General features: G+C 40.2%; 1 pseudogene; it reads right to left on the bottom strand.

Moving 5' to 3' along the window:
- Positions 1-17596, bottom strand: part of LOC128577021 (plasmanylethanolamine desaturase-like) — a 56506-nt pseudogene extending 38910 nt beyond the window's left edge.
- Positions 17597-18302: the final 706 nt, after the last annotated feature.

The raw sequence follows: 18302 nt of genomic DNA, 5'->3' as shown, positions 1-18302 counted from the left end.
CATAAGTGAAAAACAAATAAGAGGTTTAGAAGCTGTTCAACACTGGAGAGCGGCTAAGTTCAAGAGTCCATGATGGGACATATAGCCACAGGGGATTCCACAATCATTTCTGTGAATTGGACTGAAAAGTTTAAGGATAGTTCTTATTGATATTTGCTTTCTAAGTGGGCTGGTATTTTTGAAAGCCCCAAAATCAAGGTGAAAAAAAGCAGACATTGAGTTTCTCTAAGGATGATGCCAGTTGCAGCAGTGGCCATCCTCACTTACGATCTGGTACTGCTTATTTATCAGGCATTAGAAGAATTAAATACAAACCCAAGTTTCCTTAAATAAGCAGGCATTGGCCATTTGAAGAGACCCGTTCCTACCCTGTTTCCCCGAAAATAAGACATCCTCCGAAAATAAGACCTACTTACAGGAAAGATAAGACGTCCCCTGAAAATAAGACCTAGTGCATCTTTGGGAGCACACCTTAAAATAAGACACTGTCTTATTTTCTGGGAAACAGGGTAAAAAATTCAGAATTGTACATTTCTTTCTTTTTTTTTTTTTTTTCTCTGTTAAGGAAGGTATATATATTTATTTTCATAGATTCTATTTTTTATTTTATTTTTTTTTTTTACTTTATTTTTTTTTTTTTTTTGGGCCAGGGCTGGGTTTGAACCCACCACCTCCAGCATATGGGACCGGCGCCCTACTCCTTGAGCCACAGGCGCCGCCCAATTGTACATTTCTTAAGCTCTACTTAAGTCAATGTATATATGGCTTGAGACCATTGTTTTCCAGGGAAACATATCTATGTAACCATTTTCAAATCAAGTTCCCATTCAGCTTGTTGGAAATAACCCTTCATTTTAAATATTTAAACATCAAAACACAGAGGCCCCCTTCCGCCCTTTTCAATTAGAAAATAAGTGATAAATCTTGCATTAGAAACTATCTCTTGATTAGAACCACAGATTTATCTCTATTTAAGGAAATTGGACATATAGTATTGAGAAAAATATTTTGCTAAGCAAAGCTATGTAGGAGATGGGGAATGGTATACCAATAGAAGACACCTCCCGACAGAACCTTAATATATTGACAACACTAATAAACCACTTATACCAAAGAGAAGACCTACAGAAGTGAGTGGGTTTCCAAAGAGGCTGACCTTCAAAGTTTGAACTTTCCCTGTTACTTTTCACAGGGTATCATCTCTGTCAAAAATACTCCTTAGCAAGGCATGTGATCACTAAGTCAAACAAAGCACAGTATTATTTCAGTGTAGCTTATCGTGGTTTCAAAGTATACTCACATAGTTGGTTAGTTACAGGGCATGGATCTCATTACTTAAACCAATCTGACACCATTCAAACTCACTAGTAAGTATTGTTTAGTTGGCTGACTCACTCTTACAACTTTCTCTGTCCTCCCTTGATGATTCCCTCCTTACTTTTATTTTAGGCCAAACTTACAGCTACTTCCTTCTCGGGTGCCACTGATCCTGATGAAGTAAGCTCCATTTTTGCTCCCATCTCTTAGTGCAAGATCAAAACTGCTCTCTATACAGCCATCTAAAGTCCAGCTGAGTGATGCTTCACTAGTGCCTAACTCTGTCAGGGACTCTTCCTAACAAGCCCTCATACCTGTGCACATGTTGCCCAGTTAGCTGTTCCCTCTATTTCAGCCCTCAGACTTTCACACCCATCTCAGTGGTAGTTTCCTGTAATCATTTGTAATATCTATTCACTCATTTTCTTATTCTTTCTCCCCTTTACAGTCTTACGGCTTTCATCTGGCTTTCTGGCATCACCCTCCTCCACAGACTAACACATATCTAGGTAAAGGGTCGTATCTGGGGAAATAATATGGTTAGTGGTTATGAAACCAAGCTGTAAAATTAAACCATTCATTCATTCAATAAATGCTTTTTTTTTTGAGATAGAGTCTCACTTTGTCACCCTCAGTAGAGTGCTGTGGTGTCACAGCTCACAGCAACCTCAAACTCTTGGGCTTAAGCATTCCTCTTGCCTCTACCTCCCGAGTAGCTGGGGCTACAGGCACCTGCCACAACACCTGGCTATTTTTTTGAGACAGGATCTTACTCTTGCTCAAGCTGGTCTCAAACCCATGAGCTCAGGGCAATCCACTAACCTCAGCCTCCCAAATTCTGGGATTACAGGCATGAACCACCTCACCCAGTCCAATAAATGCTTTTTTATGGAGAACTGTAACTATTTTTACATTTATTTTTAATAACCATCAATTAGGTAATTTGTATAGTTTTTATTGTGATTTAATTGTAGGTTTATGGGCAGTTGAAGGAATAATGCACAGAGATTCCATCTGCCTTTTACCCAATTTCCCTTAGTGGTAAATCTTGAGAAATTGTAGTACAATATCACAACCAAGATATTGACATTGATACCATCAAGTTACAGAGCAGTTCCATCACAACAAGAATACCTTGCATTGTCTTTTTTACAGCCACATCTTTCTCACTTTGGAGATGTATGGCCCTTTATAGTCACACAGTCTCCTGTCCTTGATCATGGGCAACCACTAATCTGTTCTATATTTTTATAATTTTGTGATTTCAAGAATGTTATATAAATGGACTCATGTAGTACATAACCTTTTGGGTTTGGTATTTTTACAACAGTTTTTCAGTAGTTCATTGATTTTTCTTGTTGAGTAATATTCCCTGATACAGAAGTACCACAGTTTGTTTAAACATTTATCTGTTGGAAAACATCTGGGTTGCCGGGCACAGTGGCTCATGCCTGTAATCCTAGCACTCTGGGAGGCCAAGGCAGGTGGATTGCCTGAGCTCACAGGTTTGAGACCCACCTAAGCAAGAGCAAGACCCCAAGACCCTGTCTCTAAAAATAGCTGGGCATTTTTGCCTGTGGTAGGCATCTGCAGTCCCAGCTACTTGGGAGGCTGAGGCAAGAGAATCATTTGAGCCCAGGAGTTTGAGGTTGCTATCAGTTGTGTATGAAACCATGGCACTCTACCCAGGGTGACAAAGTGAGACTGTCTCAAAAACAAACAAACAAACAAAAAAAAAAAAAACTACAAAGCATCTGGGTCGTTTCAAGGTTTTAGTTATACAAATAAAGCTGCTGTTATGGGCTGAATTGTGTTCCTTCAAAATTTATGTATTGAAATGTTGGGCAGCGCCTGTGGCTCAGTCAGTAAGGCGCTGGCCCCATATACCGAGGGTGGCGGGTTCAAACCCGGCCCCCGGCTGAACTGCAACCAAAAAATAGCCGGGCATTGTGGCGGGCGCCTGTAGTCCCAGCTACTCGGGAGGCTGAGGCAGGAGAATCGCTGAAGCCCAGGAGTTGGAGGTTGCTGTGAGCTGTGTGAGGCCACGGCACTCTACCGAGGGCCATAAAGTGAGACTCTGTCTCTACAAAAAAAAAAAAAAAAAATGAAATGTTAACCTCTAGTACATCAGAATATAACTGTATTTGGGGATCAGATCTTTAATAAGGTAATTAAGTTAAAAATGAGGTGATTGAGATGGGCCCTAATTCAATATAACTTATAAAAGGCAGAAGAAATACCAGGTGTGTATGTGTACAGAGGGACAGGGAACAACCATGTGAACAGGCAGTGAGATAGCAGCCATCTGCAAGCTGAGGAGAGAGGTCCTAGAAAAACTAATACTGCTAGCACCTTGATCTTGGACTTCCAGACTCCAGAACTGTAAAAACAAATTTCTATTTTTTAAGCTACCCCAATCTGTGGTATTTTATGTAAGGCAGGCTTAGCAAATTAATACAGTTCCTGTGTACATTTGTAGTCAGATCTTTGGGTAAACCTAACTTTTCATTCTCTGGGATAACTTTTTCAAAAGTGCAACATTGGCCAGGTGTGATGGCTCACTCCTATAATCCCAGCACTCTGGGAGGCCCAGGTGGGAGGATCCTTTGAGCTCAGGAGTTCAAAACCAGCTTGAGCAAGAATGAAAGGAAGGAAGGAAAGAAAGGAAAGGAGGAAAGGAGGGAAAGAAAGAAAAATTAGCCTGGTGTCATGGTGGGCACCTATAGTTCCAAGCTACTCAAGAGATCTAGGCAGGAGGATCACTTTAGTCCAAGAGTTTGAGGTTGCTGTGAGCTATGACGTCACAGCGCTCTAGCCTGGGTGACAAATGGAGACTCTGTCTCAAAAAAAAGAAAAGTACTATATTGCTCAATCATGTGGTAGTTTAGCGTTTAGTTTTATAAGAAATTGCAAGCAAACAGCCCTCAGAATGGGAGAAAATATTTGCAGGTTATGTCTCCGACAAAGGTTTAATAACCAGAATCCACAGAGAACTCAAACGTATAAGCAAGAAAAGAACAAGTGATCCCATCACAGGCTGGGCAAGGGACTTGAAGAGAAACTTCTCTGAAGAAGACAGGCGCGTGGCCTACAGACATATGAAAAAATGCTCATCATCTTTAATCATCAGAGAAATGCAAATCAAAACTACTTTGAGATATCATCTAACTCCAGTAAGATTAGCCCATATCACAAAATCCCAAGACCAGAGATGTTGGCATGGATGTGGAGAAAAGGGAGCACTTCTACACTGCTGGTGGGAATGCAAATTAATACATTCCTTTTAGAAAAAAAAAATACATTCCTTTTAGAAAGATGTTTGGAGAACACTTAGAGATCTAAAAATAGATCTGCCATTCAATCCTATAATTCTTCTACTAGGCATATACCCAGAAGACCAAAAATCACATCATAACAAAGATATTTGTACCAGAATGTTTATTGCAGCCCTATTCATAATTGCTAAGTCATGGAAAAAGCCCAAGTGCCCATCAATCCACGAATGTATTAATAAATTGTGGTATATATACACCATGGAATATTATGCAGCCTTAAAGAAAGATGGAGACTTTACCTCTTTCATGTTTACATGGATGGGGCTGGAACATATTCTTCTTAGTAAAGTATCTCAAGAATGGAAGAAAAAGTATCAAATGTACTCAGCCCTACTATAGCTTTCACATGAAAGCTATAACCCAGTTACAACCTAAGAATAGGGGGAAGGGGAAAGGGAGGGGAGGGAGGGGGAAGGTGGGCAGAGGGAGGGAGATTGGTGGGATTACACCTGTGGTGCATCTTACAAGGGTATATGTGAAACTTAGTAAATGTGGAATGCAAATTTCTTAGCACAATAACTAAGAAAAGCCAGGAAGGCTATGTTAATCAGCGTGATAAAAATGTGTCAAACAGTCTATGAAACCAGGGTATGGTGCCCCATGATCACATTAACGTACACAGCTATGATTTAATAAAAAAAATAAAATAAAATAAAAAGAAATTGACAAACTGCTTTTTAAAGTGACTGTACCAAGGCTAGGCATGGTGGCTTACACCTATAATCCTAGCACTCTGGGAAGCTGTGGCAGGTGGACTGCCTGAGCTCACAGGTTTGAGACCAACCTGAACCAAAGCAAGACCTCGGTTCTAAAAATAGCCTTGTGGCGGGCACCTGTAGTCCCAGCTACTCGGGAGGCTGAGGCAAGAGAATTGCTTGAGCCCAAGAGTTTGAGTTTGCTGCGAGCTATGATGCCATAGCACTCTACTGAGGGTGACAAAGTGAGACTCTGTCTCAATAAAAATAAATAAATAAAAATAAAGTGACTGTATATGGTATTAATCTAGTTTCTTAGCATCCTCACCAGGATTTGATACCCTATTTTTTTTTATGTTAGCCTTTCTTATACATGTGTAGGGATATCTCATTATCCAGGGTGGCCATAAAGTTTGTGTGCATTTTTAAAAATATTTACAATTATGGTCACCCTGTGTGTGTTCGTATCCCACTTCTTCACCTGGCTAGTTTTTCTATTTTTAGTAGAGATGGGGTCTCACTCTTGCTCAGGCTGGTCTCAAACTCCTGAGTTCAAGTGATCAACCTGCCTCAGCCTCCAAGAGTGCTAGGATTACAGGATTGAGCCAAACCAGGCCTCTTTATAGTTTCAATTTGCATTTCCATGATGGGTAATGATGTTGAACAGTTTTCAAGTGCATATTTGCCATCTCTGTATCCTCTTTGGTAAAATAACTGTTCATGTCTTTTGTTTGTTTTATTAAATGTTAAGTTTTGATAGTTCTTTAAATATTCTATATACTAGTTTTTCATGTATATGTACTTTTAAAATATTTTATCCCATTTTCTAGCTCATTTTTCATCACTTTAATATGGTCATTTGCAGAGTAAAAGTGTTTAATTTTGAATAGGTCCAATTTACCAAGTTTTCCTTTCACGGGTAATGCTTTAGGTACTAAGTGTAACAATTCTTTGCTTAGCCCTAGAACCTGAAGATTTTCTTCTAATTTTCTAAAAGTTTTATAGTTTTACATTTCACATTTAAGTCCATAATCCATTTTGAGCTAATTTTTTGTGTAAGGTGTGAGATTTAAGCCAAGTTTTATCTTTTTTGTTTTTGCTTATACATTCCTAATGATTCTAGCACCATTTGTTGAAAAGACTAGTCTGCCTCCATTGAATTGTTTGCACCTTTGTCAAAGACAGTTGGCAACGGGCGGTGCCTGTGCCTCAAGGAGTAGAGCGCCAGTCCCATATGCCGGAGGTGGTGGGTTCAAACCCAGCCCCGGCCAAAAAAAAACAGTTGGCAATATTTCTGTGGGTCTACCTTTGGATACTTCATTCTGTTCTTTTTTTCTGCATGCCTGTCTCTCCACTAATACCACACTGTCTTGATGACTGTAGCTGTATAATAAGTCTTAAAATTAGGTTCACTAATTCATCCTACTTTTTTTTTCAAAATTGCTATAGCTTTGGTAGTTCCTTTGTCTTTCTATATGAATTATAGAAAAATATTGTCTATATCTACACAAAATTTTGCTTGGAAATTATGTTAAACCTACAGATCAAGTTGAGAAAAATCAACACCTTTACTATGTTTAGTTTTCCAATCCATGAACATATGTCTTTCCATTTATGTATATCGTTGATATCTTTCAGCAGCAGTTTGTAATTTTGAGCATACAGATCCTGTACATGTTTTGTTAGATTTATACCTAAGTGTTTCATTTTTGTGGAGCAATTATAAAGGATTTGTGTTTTTCATTTTGATTTCCATATGTTCATTATAAGTATATAGAAACATGACAGAGTTTGTGTGGTGAACTTGTATCTTGCAACTTTATTAGTTCTAGGAGGGATTTCTTTTGTATTCTATAGAATTTTCTACATAGACAATCCTGGTCATCTTCCAATAAAGGACGTTTTCTTTCATTCTTTTCAATCTATATGACATTTATTTATTTATTTGTTGTCTTATTGAGTGGCTAGAATTTTTAGTGTTGCATTGAATAAGAGTGGTGAGGGCATACATCCTTACCTTGTCCCTGATATGTGGGGGAAACCTTTCAGTCTTTCACCATTAAGTATGATGCTGCATTTTTTATTGATGTTCTTTATCAAATTGAGGTGCTGATCCGGTATTCTTAGCTTTCAAAGAGTTTTCACCATGAATAGGTGTTGTATTTTGTCAAATACTTTTCTGCCTGGATTGATATGATCACACAATTTTTCTTCTTGGTTTGTGGATTATGTAAATTGATTTTCAAATGTTGAACCAGCATTACATACCTGTAGTAAATCTCACTTGGTCATAGTGTATAATTCATTTTATACATTGTTGGATTTGACTTGCTAATATTTTGTTGAGGGCTTTCGAATATCAATTCATGGAGGTACTAGTTTGTAGTTTTCCTTTCTTGCAATGACTTTGCCTGGTTTTGGTAGCAGGTTAATAGCTGCCTCAGAGAATGAGTTATGAAGTATTACCTCTATGTCTATTTTCCAGAAGAGACTGTGGAAAATTGTATGATTTCTTTATTAAATGTTTGGTAGAATTTACCATTTAGGCCTGGAGCTTTCTTTTGGAAGTTCATTAATTATTGATTCAATTTATTTATTAGATATTGACTTATTCAGATTATTTATTTCTTCTTATGTGTATTTTGGTAGTTTATATCTTTTAAGGAGTCGGTCCACTTTCTCTATGTTATCAAATTTCTAAGCAAAGAATTATTTATGAAAATCCCTTATTATGCATTTAATGGATGCTATTTCATTATTCATTTTCTGTTTGTTTCTCTTTTCTTAATTTCCAGTACATTAATTGAACATTTTAAAGGAATCCATCTCTATTTATTTATAGTTTTGGGTTCTGGGGGGTTTTTTTGAGACAGAGTCACACTTTGTTGCCCTGGGTAGAGTACCATGATGTCATAGCTCGCAACAACCTCAGACTCTTGGGCTCAAGCAATCCTCTTGCATCAGCCTCCCTAGTAGCTAGGACTATAGACATCTTCCACAACGCCTGGCTAGTTTTAGAGATGGGTCTCACTCTTGCTCAGGCTGGTATCAAACTCCCAAGCTCAAGCTATCTACCAGCCTCGGCCTCCCAGAATGCTAGGATTACAGGTGTGAGCCACCACACCCAGCCTTATTTATAGTTTTTTTTTTTTTTTTTTGCAGTTTTTGGCCAGGTCTGGGTTTGAACCCACCACCTCCGGCATATGGGGCCGGCGCCATACTCCTTTGAGCCACAGACGCCGCCCTTATTTATAGTTTTATAAAATACATCGTTTTGTATAACTTTCTTAGTGGTTGATTGTAGGTATTATGACACACATACCTAATAATCACAATTTACTGGTTTTGACATATTACCACTGAGTGATATGTAGAAAATTTACTTCTATTTAGATTTATCATTTCTACCTTTGAAATACTTTTTCACAATTATATAGAAAAGACAGAGTATTTAGTTATATAAAGAAAATACTTTCTCTATATATGTACATTGTGTACCATATCAGATGGTGTTATAATTTTTGCTTCAACCATCAAATGTGATCTAATAAATTCCCAAGAAGTAGGATAACCTATTAATTTATGGTTATTTTCACCCATTCAGATGTTCTTTCCTTTTTAAAGTGCCAAGCCTTCTTCTGTTATCATTTCCTTTCTGTTCAAAGGACTTTATTTAGCCATTCTTTAAGGGTAGGCTTACTAGTGACAAATTCTCTTAGTTTTCTTTTGTCTGGGAATGTATTTTCCTTTCATTCCTGAAAGATATTTTTGCTGTACATAGAATGTGTAGTTGAAAATTCCTTTCTGTCAGTACTTGAAAAATGTTATATCACTTTCTGGGGCGGCACATGTGGCTCAGTTGGTAAGGCGCCGGCCCCATATACCGAGGGTGGCGGGTTCAAACCCAGCCCTGGCTGAACTGCAACAACAACAAAAAAAATAGCCAGGCGTTGTCACTGGTGCCTGTAGTCCCAGCTATTTGGGAGGCTGAGGCAAGAGAATCACTTAAGCTCAGGAGTTGGAGGTTGCTGTGAGCTGTGACGCCACAGCACTCTACCGAGGGCGATAAAATGAGACTCTGTCTCTACAAAAAAAAGTGTTATATCACTTTCTTCTGGCTTCCCAGGTTTCTGGTAAAAAGCCCACTGTCATTCAAAAAAGGTGTTTTTTTTGGTAGGTAATGTGTCATTTCTTTCTGGCTATTTTCAAGATTCTTCTTTCATTTATAGAAGTTTGTTTATTATGTGTCTTGGAATGGACTATTTTAGATTAAACCTGTTTGGGATTACTTAGCTTCTTAAATCTATAGTTATGTGTTTTTTCCCAAATTCTGAAAGTTTTTTTTTTTTTTTTTTTTTTTTTTTGTAGAGACAGAGTCTCACTGTACCGCCCTCCGGCAGAGTGCCGTGGCGTCACACGGCTCACAGCAACCTCTAACTCTCAGGCTTACGCGATTCTCTTGCCTCAGCCTCCCGAGTAGCTGGGACTACAGGCGCCCGCCACAACACCCGGCTATTTTTTTGTTGCAGTTTGGCCGGGGCCGGGTTTGAACCCGCCACCCTTGGCATATGGGGCCGGCGCCCTACTCACTGAGCCACAGGCGCCGCCCATTCTGAAAGTTTTTAACCTTTGTTTGTTGAAATATGTTTTCTATGCCAGTCAGTCTCTCACTCCTCTCCTTCTGGAAGTCCAATGGTATGGACAGATCCCCTAAACTATTCAGTTTTTTCATTCTTTTTTCATTTCGTTGTTTAGATAGGGGAAATTCTATTGTTCTATCTCCAAGTTCACTGATTCTGTCATCCCCATTCTACTTTTGAGCCCATCAGTGAGTTTATAATTCGGCTTATATTTTTCACTTCTATAATTTTCATTTGGCTCTTTTTAATAACTTTCGTTTCTTTGCTTTCTATATTTTCATTCATTTCAGGTAATTCATAGCTGCTTTTTAAATCATTTTTATAATGCTTGCTTTAAAAACCTTGTCAGATATTTCAAATATCTGATTTATGTTTTTTTTTTTTTTTTTTTTTGCAGTTTTTTGGCCAGGGCTGGGCTTGAACCCGCCACCCCCAGTATATAGGGCTGGTGCCATACTCCTTGAGCCACAGGCACCGGCCAATATCTGATTTATCTTGATGCTAGAACTTATTAACTGTATATTCTCATTCATGTTACAATTTTCTTGGTGCTTGGTCTGATGGGTAATTTTCTAGTCTGTCCTAAATATTTTGGATTTTATGAGACTCTGGGTCTTATTTATTTTTTTAGCAAGCAGTCCCCTTTTGAAGTATAACGTGATGGTTGCTTGGGTGTGTATTTTCAGTTTTCTGCTTGGCCCCACTGATACCACCCAGCGAACATAGACTGCAAAATCACACTATCTCATTGCACAAGGCTGGAGTGGAAGATCAGTACCCTGCTTGGCTCTGCTGACACTTTCAGGTAACATGATACACTGACCAATACCATCTCATTGCCTCCAGGTCCCTGTTGGACCCCACTACTGCCAGTGTTTGGGAGAAGGAGACTGACTTACACTGGTCTGCTGCTGCAACAATGGGGAAAGAACCTCAGTCCCCACTGAGCCCTACTAGCACAGTGAAGGGAGAAGGGGAAGTGGAATGCTGACCAGCCCTGCATACACTGCCTCAGCTTCCCACTGGGTTCTTCTGACTCAGCTTCCCACTGGGTTCTTTTGACACCAGGGGAAGTAAAAAGTGGAGTGCCAACTGGCCCTGCTTCACACTGTCTCATTACTGATGCAGCCTCCAGAGATAGGGGAGAGAGAAGAGTGCTTACTAGTCTCAACTCTCACTGCCTCATTCAATTTCATTGATGTCAGGAGTGGGCGAAGGCTCGGCATACTACTGGATCCTGATGACACAACCCTGCCAGGAGAATCAGAGCATAGCCTGCTTCCCCTGGGTAGGGTATAGAAGATCAGCTCCCTGCTTAGCTTGCCAATACTACCAGGTAGGGGAAACAGAGACATGCCTGCTTTCCCAAGGTGAGGGATAGAAGATTACCTCCCCATTCTGCCCTCCTGATATTGCTATGCAAGGGAATCAGAGCCCTCCACCCTTACCATCAGGAGCTCATAGCCTAGTGGAAGACAGATAATGAAGAAGAAAATCAAACACGTACATAAACGTAACTGTGATTTGGGTTATGAAGGGAGAGCACAGGGTCCCAATGAGAAAGGACAGGCCTTTTTGAGGAAGTGACAGTTCAGACTCTGAAGGATGAGAAGGAGCTAGTAATGTGAAGGCAAAGAGAAGAGTATTCCAAGCAGTGGAAACAGCACAGTGAGATGGCACTGTGGCAAGAAAAGACTTGCGTATTCAGGGAAGTAAATGCAAGTGCAAAATGGAGAAAGTGAGGTGGCAAACTAGTGACAGAGTGAGGCTAGGGAGTTACCATGTACCTGACCATCCAGATTCACAAGGGCTGTGTCAAGGATTTAGGATTTTTGTCTTAAATGCAGGAAGAAGAAATTGAAGAGCTTTAAGAGGGGTAGGGTATGCTTTGAACGATTAACAAAAGATCACCCTGGATACTGTGAAAAGAGTAGATTGGAAGGGAAGGTGGTACAGGGAGATTGGTTAAGAGGCTGCAGGAGAAATCAAGATGAGAGATGATAGAAGCTGGTAACAGGGTGGTGGTGGTGGAGACAGAAGTGAGAAGATTTGAGATAAAAGACTTATCCTACTTGTTATCTGGGAGTGTGTTTCTAGAAATTAGAGTACTTAGCTGTATCAGCATTATATGAACCCATTATAACACAGTCCGTATGGAGAGAGAATCTATTTCTTACTATTGACACACAGGTTGGAGTTTATTGACTACTGAATTTACTTTGTATGTTTCTGCTAGTTCTATGGTAATGTGACAAGGCCTAGAAATGAAACCAAATCCATAAAAGATGGCACCTCTTCAAGATACAAACACACCTGTGTGTGCTTTATCCATTAATATAATCCCACATTAGTTTGTCTTTGGGAAACAATGAGGCTATTTTCTGGGTATCAAAGATCTGCGGTAAAAAGTGAAAAAAGAAAGCAGGATGATAAATCACTGCTTAGCTCAGAATAAGCCCTCAATAAATATAAGCTGATATTAGACTAAGTTTAATTCAATTTATTTTAGCAAAAATGCCTGTATTTTAAAGGATTAGTTTAAATGACAGGAGTAATTTACAAATCCATAAATATTTGGAGCAGGGTTTTTTCTTTGTCGTGTGGTTATTTATTTATTTTATAAAAACATGTTTGCATATATAATTAAAAGCTTGATAGATAAGCCAGGCATTAGAGAAATTTAAATTTAACATTTTATAAGCCAAACATCCATTGAAATTCAATCAAAATCAAACTATGCTCTTTAAGAAGCAAATGAGGATTGATCGAAAAAATTGCTTTTCTAAGAGCACATCTTTATCAGTCAAGATTCACTCGTAGGAAACAAAACCACTCTCACTTTCTAGGTATTTGATACAGGGAATGGGAACTTCCAAAAATATTAGCAGGGTTTAGAGCAATGAGTTCTGAACTGGGTCTCCAGAAATGAATCTCAGAATAACACTGCAAACTGGTATGTCAGAGGATATGCTACCTCTGCTCACACCGTGAAGACAGAAAATCAGGAATTCTTCCACTGGAATTGCTGAGTTCAAGAACACACAGACATGGCTGTGATTGAGGAATTGGAAGCCACCATTAGTACAGCTGGTGCCAGGGCAGCCATGGCTGAGTCCACATTCCACCACTGATACAGCTTCCTGTCAACACCAGCTAAGCTAATGGACACTGGGATGCTGGTGCAGGAAAACCCAAAGTCTTTAAGACTTTTCTTGCCTGCAACAACAATCTAGTCAGCAGGAAAGTGATCTGCAAATCACTTCTGCCTTCTAAATTTCATGAAAGTACATCTATTTGGTGGAACATAATTTGCATCCAGAAACATAACTATAAAGAAGTCTGAGAAATGTAAATTTTATTTTTCTAGGTTCTGAAGTACAGGAAGGCTTGCTAAGAGGAGGTGCAAGTGGGCGTTGAATGTAATTCACCAGATTCACCAGCTTTCTTGCTACTAAACATTATGTATATTTGTCTTTTCATACTTAAACGTCCAAGCAATGATAGTACAGTCATTCCTAATGTAATGCAACTCTTTCTGGTAAAAAGAAAACTACGGCCATCCTCTTCCCAAAAGGAAAAGATGCAGGGTCTCACCAAATCCATCTCTGCGTGATGTTCCTTCATCTAATGGTTTTGTCATAATCCTACCTTGATAACACTGTAACTTAAAGACTATTGTAAAATTAGAACTCTGGGAGGTCAAGGCAGGTGGATTGCAAGAGCTCACAGGTTCAAAACCAGCCTGAGCCACAGTGAGACCTTGTCTCTAAAAACAGCCAGGTGTTGTGGTGAGTGCCTATAGTCCCAGCTACTCAGGAGGCTGAGGCAAGAGAATTGCTTGAGCCCAAGAGTTTGAGGAGGTTGTGAGCTATGATGCCATGGCACTCTACGAGGGTGACAAAGTGAGACTCTACCTAAAAAAAAAAAAAAAAAAAAACACTATTGTAAAATTAATTACTACCATCATATTTTACATAAAATAGTTGGAGAAAGAGAAAGAGAAAAATATGTGTACATTCATGTGTGTGTGTGTGAGCAAGGTAGAAAATATGGGTACCTATTATAACTTTCATTTTGAAACTAGTTACAACACCATGGCCTTATGAGTGTTTATAAATTGCTTCTTTATCATTTTTGTGTTCTTTTCCTATCAGCCAACATCTCTGGATATCAGGGCCCTTTACTTCATAAAGTGACCAAAATTATTCCTGAGAGGCACTGATCTTCACAGTTCTGCTATTATTGGGTTGCTGTACTTTTTCATTAATTTTATCTCTTTTTTTTTTTTTTTACTGGATTCAAGAGCATACTCTTATCTTTGGTTCATATAACCTACCTTTATTTAGTTTTTGGTTATTTAATTAACTGTAGTTTTTCTAAAACAATGTAATAAGCATTCTTAACCCAACCACCCAGAACAAAAAATAGGACCTTGAAAATAACACGCACGTGTTACTCTCTTTTATCCCCTCATTTCTCTCCACGTGAACCAATCTATTTATCCTCTTCACGATTCCTTTGTTCCATTTTGATATACTTGTATTTTTATTTTTTTTTATTATTTTTTGAGACAGAACCTCAAGCTGTCGCCCTGAGTAGAGTGCTGTGGCATCACAGCTCACAGCAACCTCCAACTCCTGAGCTTAAGCAATTCTCCTGCCTCAGCCTCCCAAGTAGCTGGGACTACAGGCACCTGCCACAATGCCTGGCTATTTTTTGGTTGTACTTGTCATTGTTGTTTGGCAGGCCTGGGCTGGATTTGAACCTGCCAGCTTTGGTGTATGTGGCTGGCGCCTTAGCCGCTGAGTTAAAGGCACTGAGCCTGTATTTTATAATAATTTGTATTTTAGGGCGGCGCCTGTGGCTCAGTGAGTAGGATGCTGACCCCATATACCAAGGGTGGAGGGTTCAAACCCAGCCCTGGCCAAACTGCAAAAGTAGCCGGGTGTTGTGGCAGGCTCCTGTAGTCCCAGCTACTGGGAAGGCTGAGGCAAGAGAATCACTGAAGCCCAACAGCTGGAGAGGTTGCTGTGAGCTGTGATACCACAGCACTCTACCAAGGATGACAAAGTAAAACTCTGTCTCTAAAAAAAAATAAAATATAAAAAAAAAAATTTGTATTTTACTTTATAAAATGAGTATCGTGGTGTACATAATATATGGAATTTATTTTATTTTTTACTTAACATTATTTCGTTTAAAGTCAGACATACTGATGTGTGCTGCACATACATATTGAATGTGATAGTTCATTTTGACTGGTTTAACTTCATCCATTATGTGTCTATCCTACAGTCTTTTCATCCTCTCTCTCATTGATGGGCATTAGGGTTGTTTCCAAACTTTCTGCATTCTGAACTGTACTATGTGCATAAACATTATTGTCCTCATTTCCTGTCCTATATATGCAAGAGTTTATATTGTGTATATGCCTTAGAATGGAATTGCCTAGCCATAGTCTAAGCAACTGTTCAACTCTAGGAGGTATTGTCAAACTGTTTTTCAAGTGGTTGCAGAAATTTTTATTTTCTTGCCAGGCACCGTGGCTCACACCTGTAATCCTAACACTCTGGGAGGCTGGGGCCAGTGAATCCCTTGAGCTGAGGAGTTCAAAATCAGCCTGAGGGAGAGTGAGACCCATCTCTACTAAAATTAGAAAAACTAGCTGTGTGTTGTGGCCAGTGCCTGTAGTCCCAGCTACTAGGGAGGCTTAGGCAAAGGAATTACTCAAGAGTTTGAGGTTGCTGTGAGCTATGACACCACAGCACTCTATTCAGGGCAATTGAGTGAGACTCTGTCTCAAAAAAAAAATAAACGCTCGGCACCTGTGGCTCAAGTGGCTAAGTCGCCAGCCACATATACCTGAGCTGGCAGGTTCGAATCCAGCCCGGGCCCTCCAAACAACAATGTCGGCTGCAACCAAGGAATAGTCGGGCGTTGTGGTGGGCGCCTGTAGTCCCAGCTACTAGGGAGGCGGAGGCAGGAGACTTGCTTAAGCCCAGGAGTTGGAGGTGGCTGAGAGCTGTGATGCCACGGCACTCTCCCCAGGGCAATGGCTTGAGGCTCTGTCTCAAAAATAAAAATAAATTTTCATTTTCAGAAGGAATGTGCAACAGTGGATCCACATCATCTCTAACATTAGATATTATTAGACTTTTTAACTTTTTTGCTAACAAATGTGTATAAATTGATATCTGGTTGCAGTCTTAATTTGCTTTTCCACAATCACCATTGATGTTAAACTCTTTTTATGAATTTATTTTTTTAATTAAATCATAACTGTGTACATTATGCATTTATGGGCCATAATGTGCTGATATATACATTTTATGCATTTCCTGACCCTATGTGTCTCCTTTTTGTGAAATGTCTCATCCATTTTTTTCTACTGGGGTATTTATGTGCTTATTTTATGGTTGTATAGAACTTCTTTATAAATTTTTTTTATAGTGTTTCATTTTTTCACCCTCAATAGAATGCCTTGGTGTCATAACTCTCAGCAACCTCAAACTCTTGGGCTCAAGCAATCCTCTTGCCTCAGCCTCCCAAGTAGCTGGGACTATAGGTGTACCCCACAATGCCCAGCTATTTTTAGAGGCGGGATCTCGCTCTTGCTCAGGCTGGTCTCAAACTCGTGAGCTTAGACTATCCACCAGCCTCGGCATCCCAGAGTGCTGGGATTATAGGCATGAGCCACTGTACCCAGCCCTAGATTCTTGATACTAATTATATCTTGTTGTGTGTACTCTGAGTACAGTTTTACAGAATGTACCTTGCCTTTTTTATTACTTTCTTAATAGTATGTTATTAAATGAGTTTTAATATAGTCAAAACTATCAGAACAAGATGGCTGACTATGGTTAATTGGTGCTTGTCCCCCCCACCCATACACACAAAAAAGGGGAGAAAACCAACAAATAAACAACTATATTTCAACTGAAGTGATTAAGGATGTATGCTGGAAAGTACCAAGGGAGTTCCCTGTGGCACATGGAAGACTAGGATAGCACCATGAAGAAGGGAGTGAGGAATTCTGCCTCTCCCACAGAGTTTCCCATGCCAAAATCAGCTCAGAACCAGCGGGGATTTCTTACAAGAAAAGGTAATCTGGAGATCCCTAGTTGTCCCTATTGCCTCCCCAAATGCCAGCAATCTTTCCTGTAAGAGAGTACTCCAATCTTCATAGGCTCCAAATCCAGTTTTAAAAGTAGCTGAGAATTTGTACAGCTGCATTGCCTCAGACAGAGAGGGAACTCACCTTGAGTATCCTCTACCCCCATGACCTAACCTGCTATGTCATGGCATCATTTTGAAATCAGAGCCATTGCTAAGGGATGTCTTGCCCTGGGGGCCAAGAGCAACTGAGTCTGTCACTGAGAGCCAAGTGTCATTCCATTACCATGGCTGCCCAGTGCCAAGGCCTCAACGAACAACTGAGATCTTGGCGTTTGAACCTACATGGCACCTTCTCTCCTAGGGAACAGGCAAACTTGCACAGCCCACTGGCTGCCACATTCACGCTCACATGCACCACATACCTGGTTTGCCTGCCAAGTTTGCTTGTGCCCGTGACAGCCAGACAGCTGGTCCTGTGGTAGCCTTGCCCCATGACAGACTGCTATAGATCTGTCCAGCCCAGCCATACCGAGGCATATCTGTTCATGGGCCAACAGCTAGTCTGGGGGCAGTGCTCATGCTTGGTGTGAAAATCTGATTGGTGGTGGCTCCACCCCTTCTGACAGACTACCTCAGGGCTGCCTAGCACTGTAGCACCTGTGCCAGGTCCCATAACTAATCAGGCAGCAGCCCCACCTCCCATTCCTCAGACTATCACAGGCTACAAGGCCATGCTGCACCCGAGTAACATCTCATTTAGCTGTGGCCTTGCCTTCCCAGAAAGACATTTTCCACACTCTCCAGCCAGCTGCACCCATACATGTCTGGGCCCAGTCCGACAGCCAACTCAATGGCAGCCACTGCCACCCCACAGAACCCAACAGACCGTCTGTTGGCCCTCTGTGCCTGCAGGCACAAAACCTGACAACTAGCTCAATGACCTCAGTCCCAGCAAAACTGCCCCGCTGCCATCACAAACACCCATAGCCTGGGCCACTGCAGCATTTGCAGACATCAGTGATGAGGAGTACAGCAAAAGAAACTGCACGGAGAACACACTTCTAAGTCCACCAAGAAACAAAATCAATGCAACTTACCTAACCAACATCACAGGTCCCATTTAAAGGAAAAAGCTTCTCCCTATGAAAGCTATTTAATAAAGTTGAAAAAAGCAAATGCTCCACTAGATGTGCAAATAT

The sequence above is a fragment of the Nycticebus coucang genome, chromosome X, assembly GCF_027406575.1.
Source record: "Nycticebus coucang isolate mNycCou1 chromosome X, mNycCou1.pri, whole genome shotgun sequence".
Taxonomy (NCBI): domain Eukaryota; kingdom Metazoa; phylum Chordata; class Mammalia; order Primates; family Lorisidae; genus Nycticebus; species Nycticebus coucang.
Note: the sequence above shows the minus strand (reverse complement) of the source record. Positions and strands in the feature narration are given on the sequence as shown.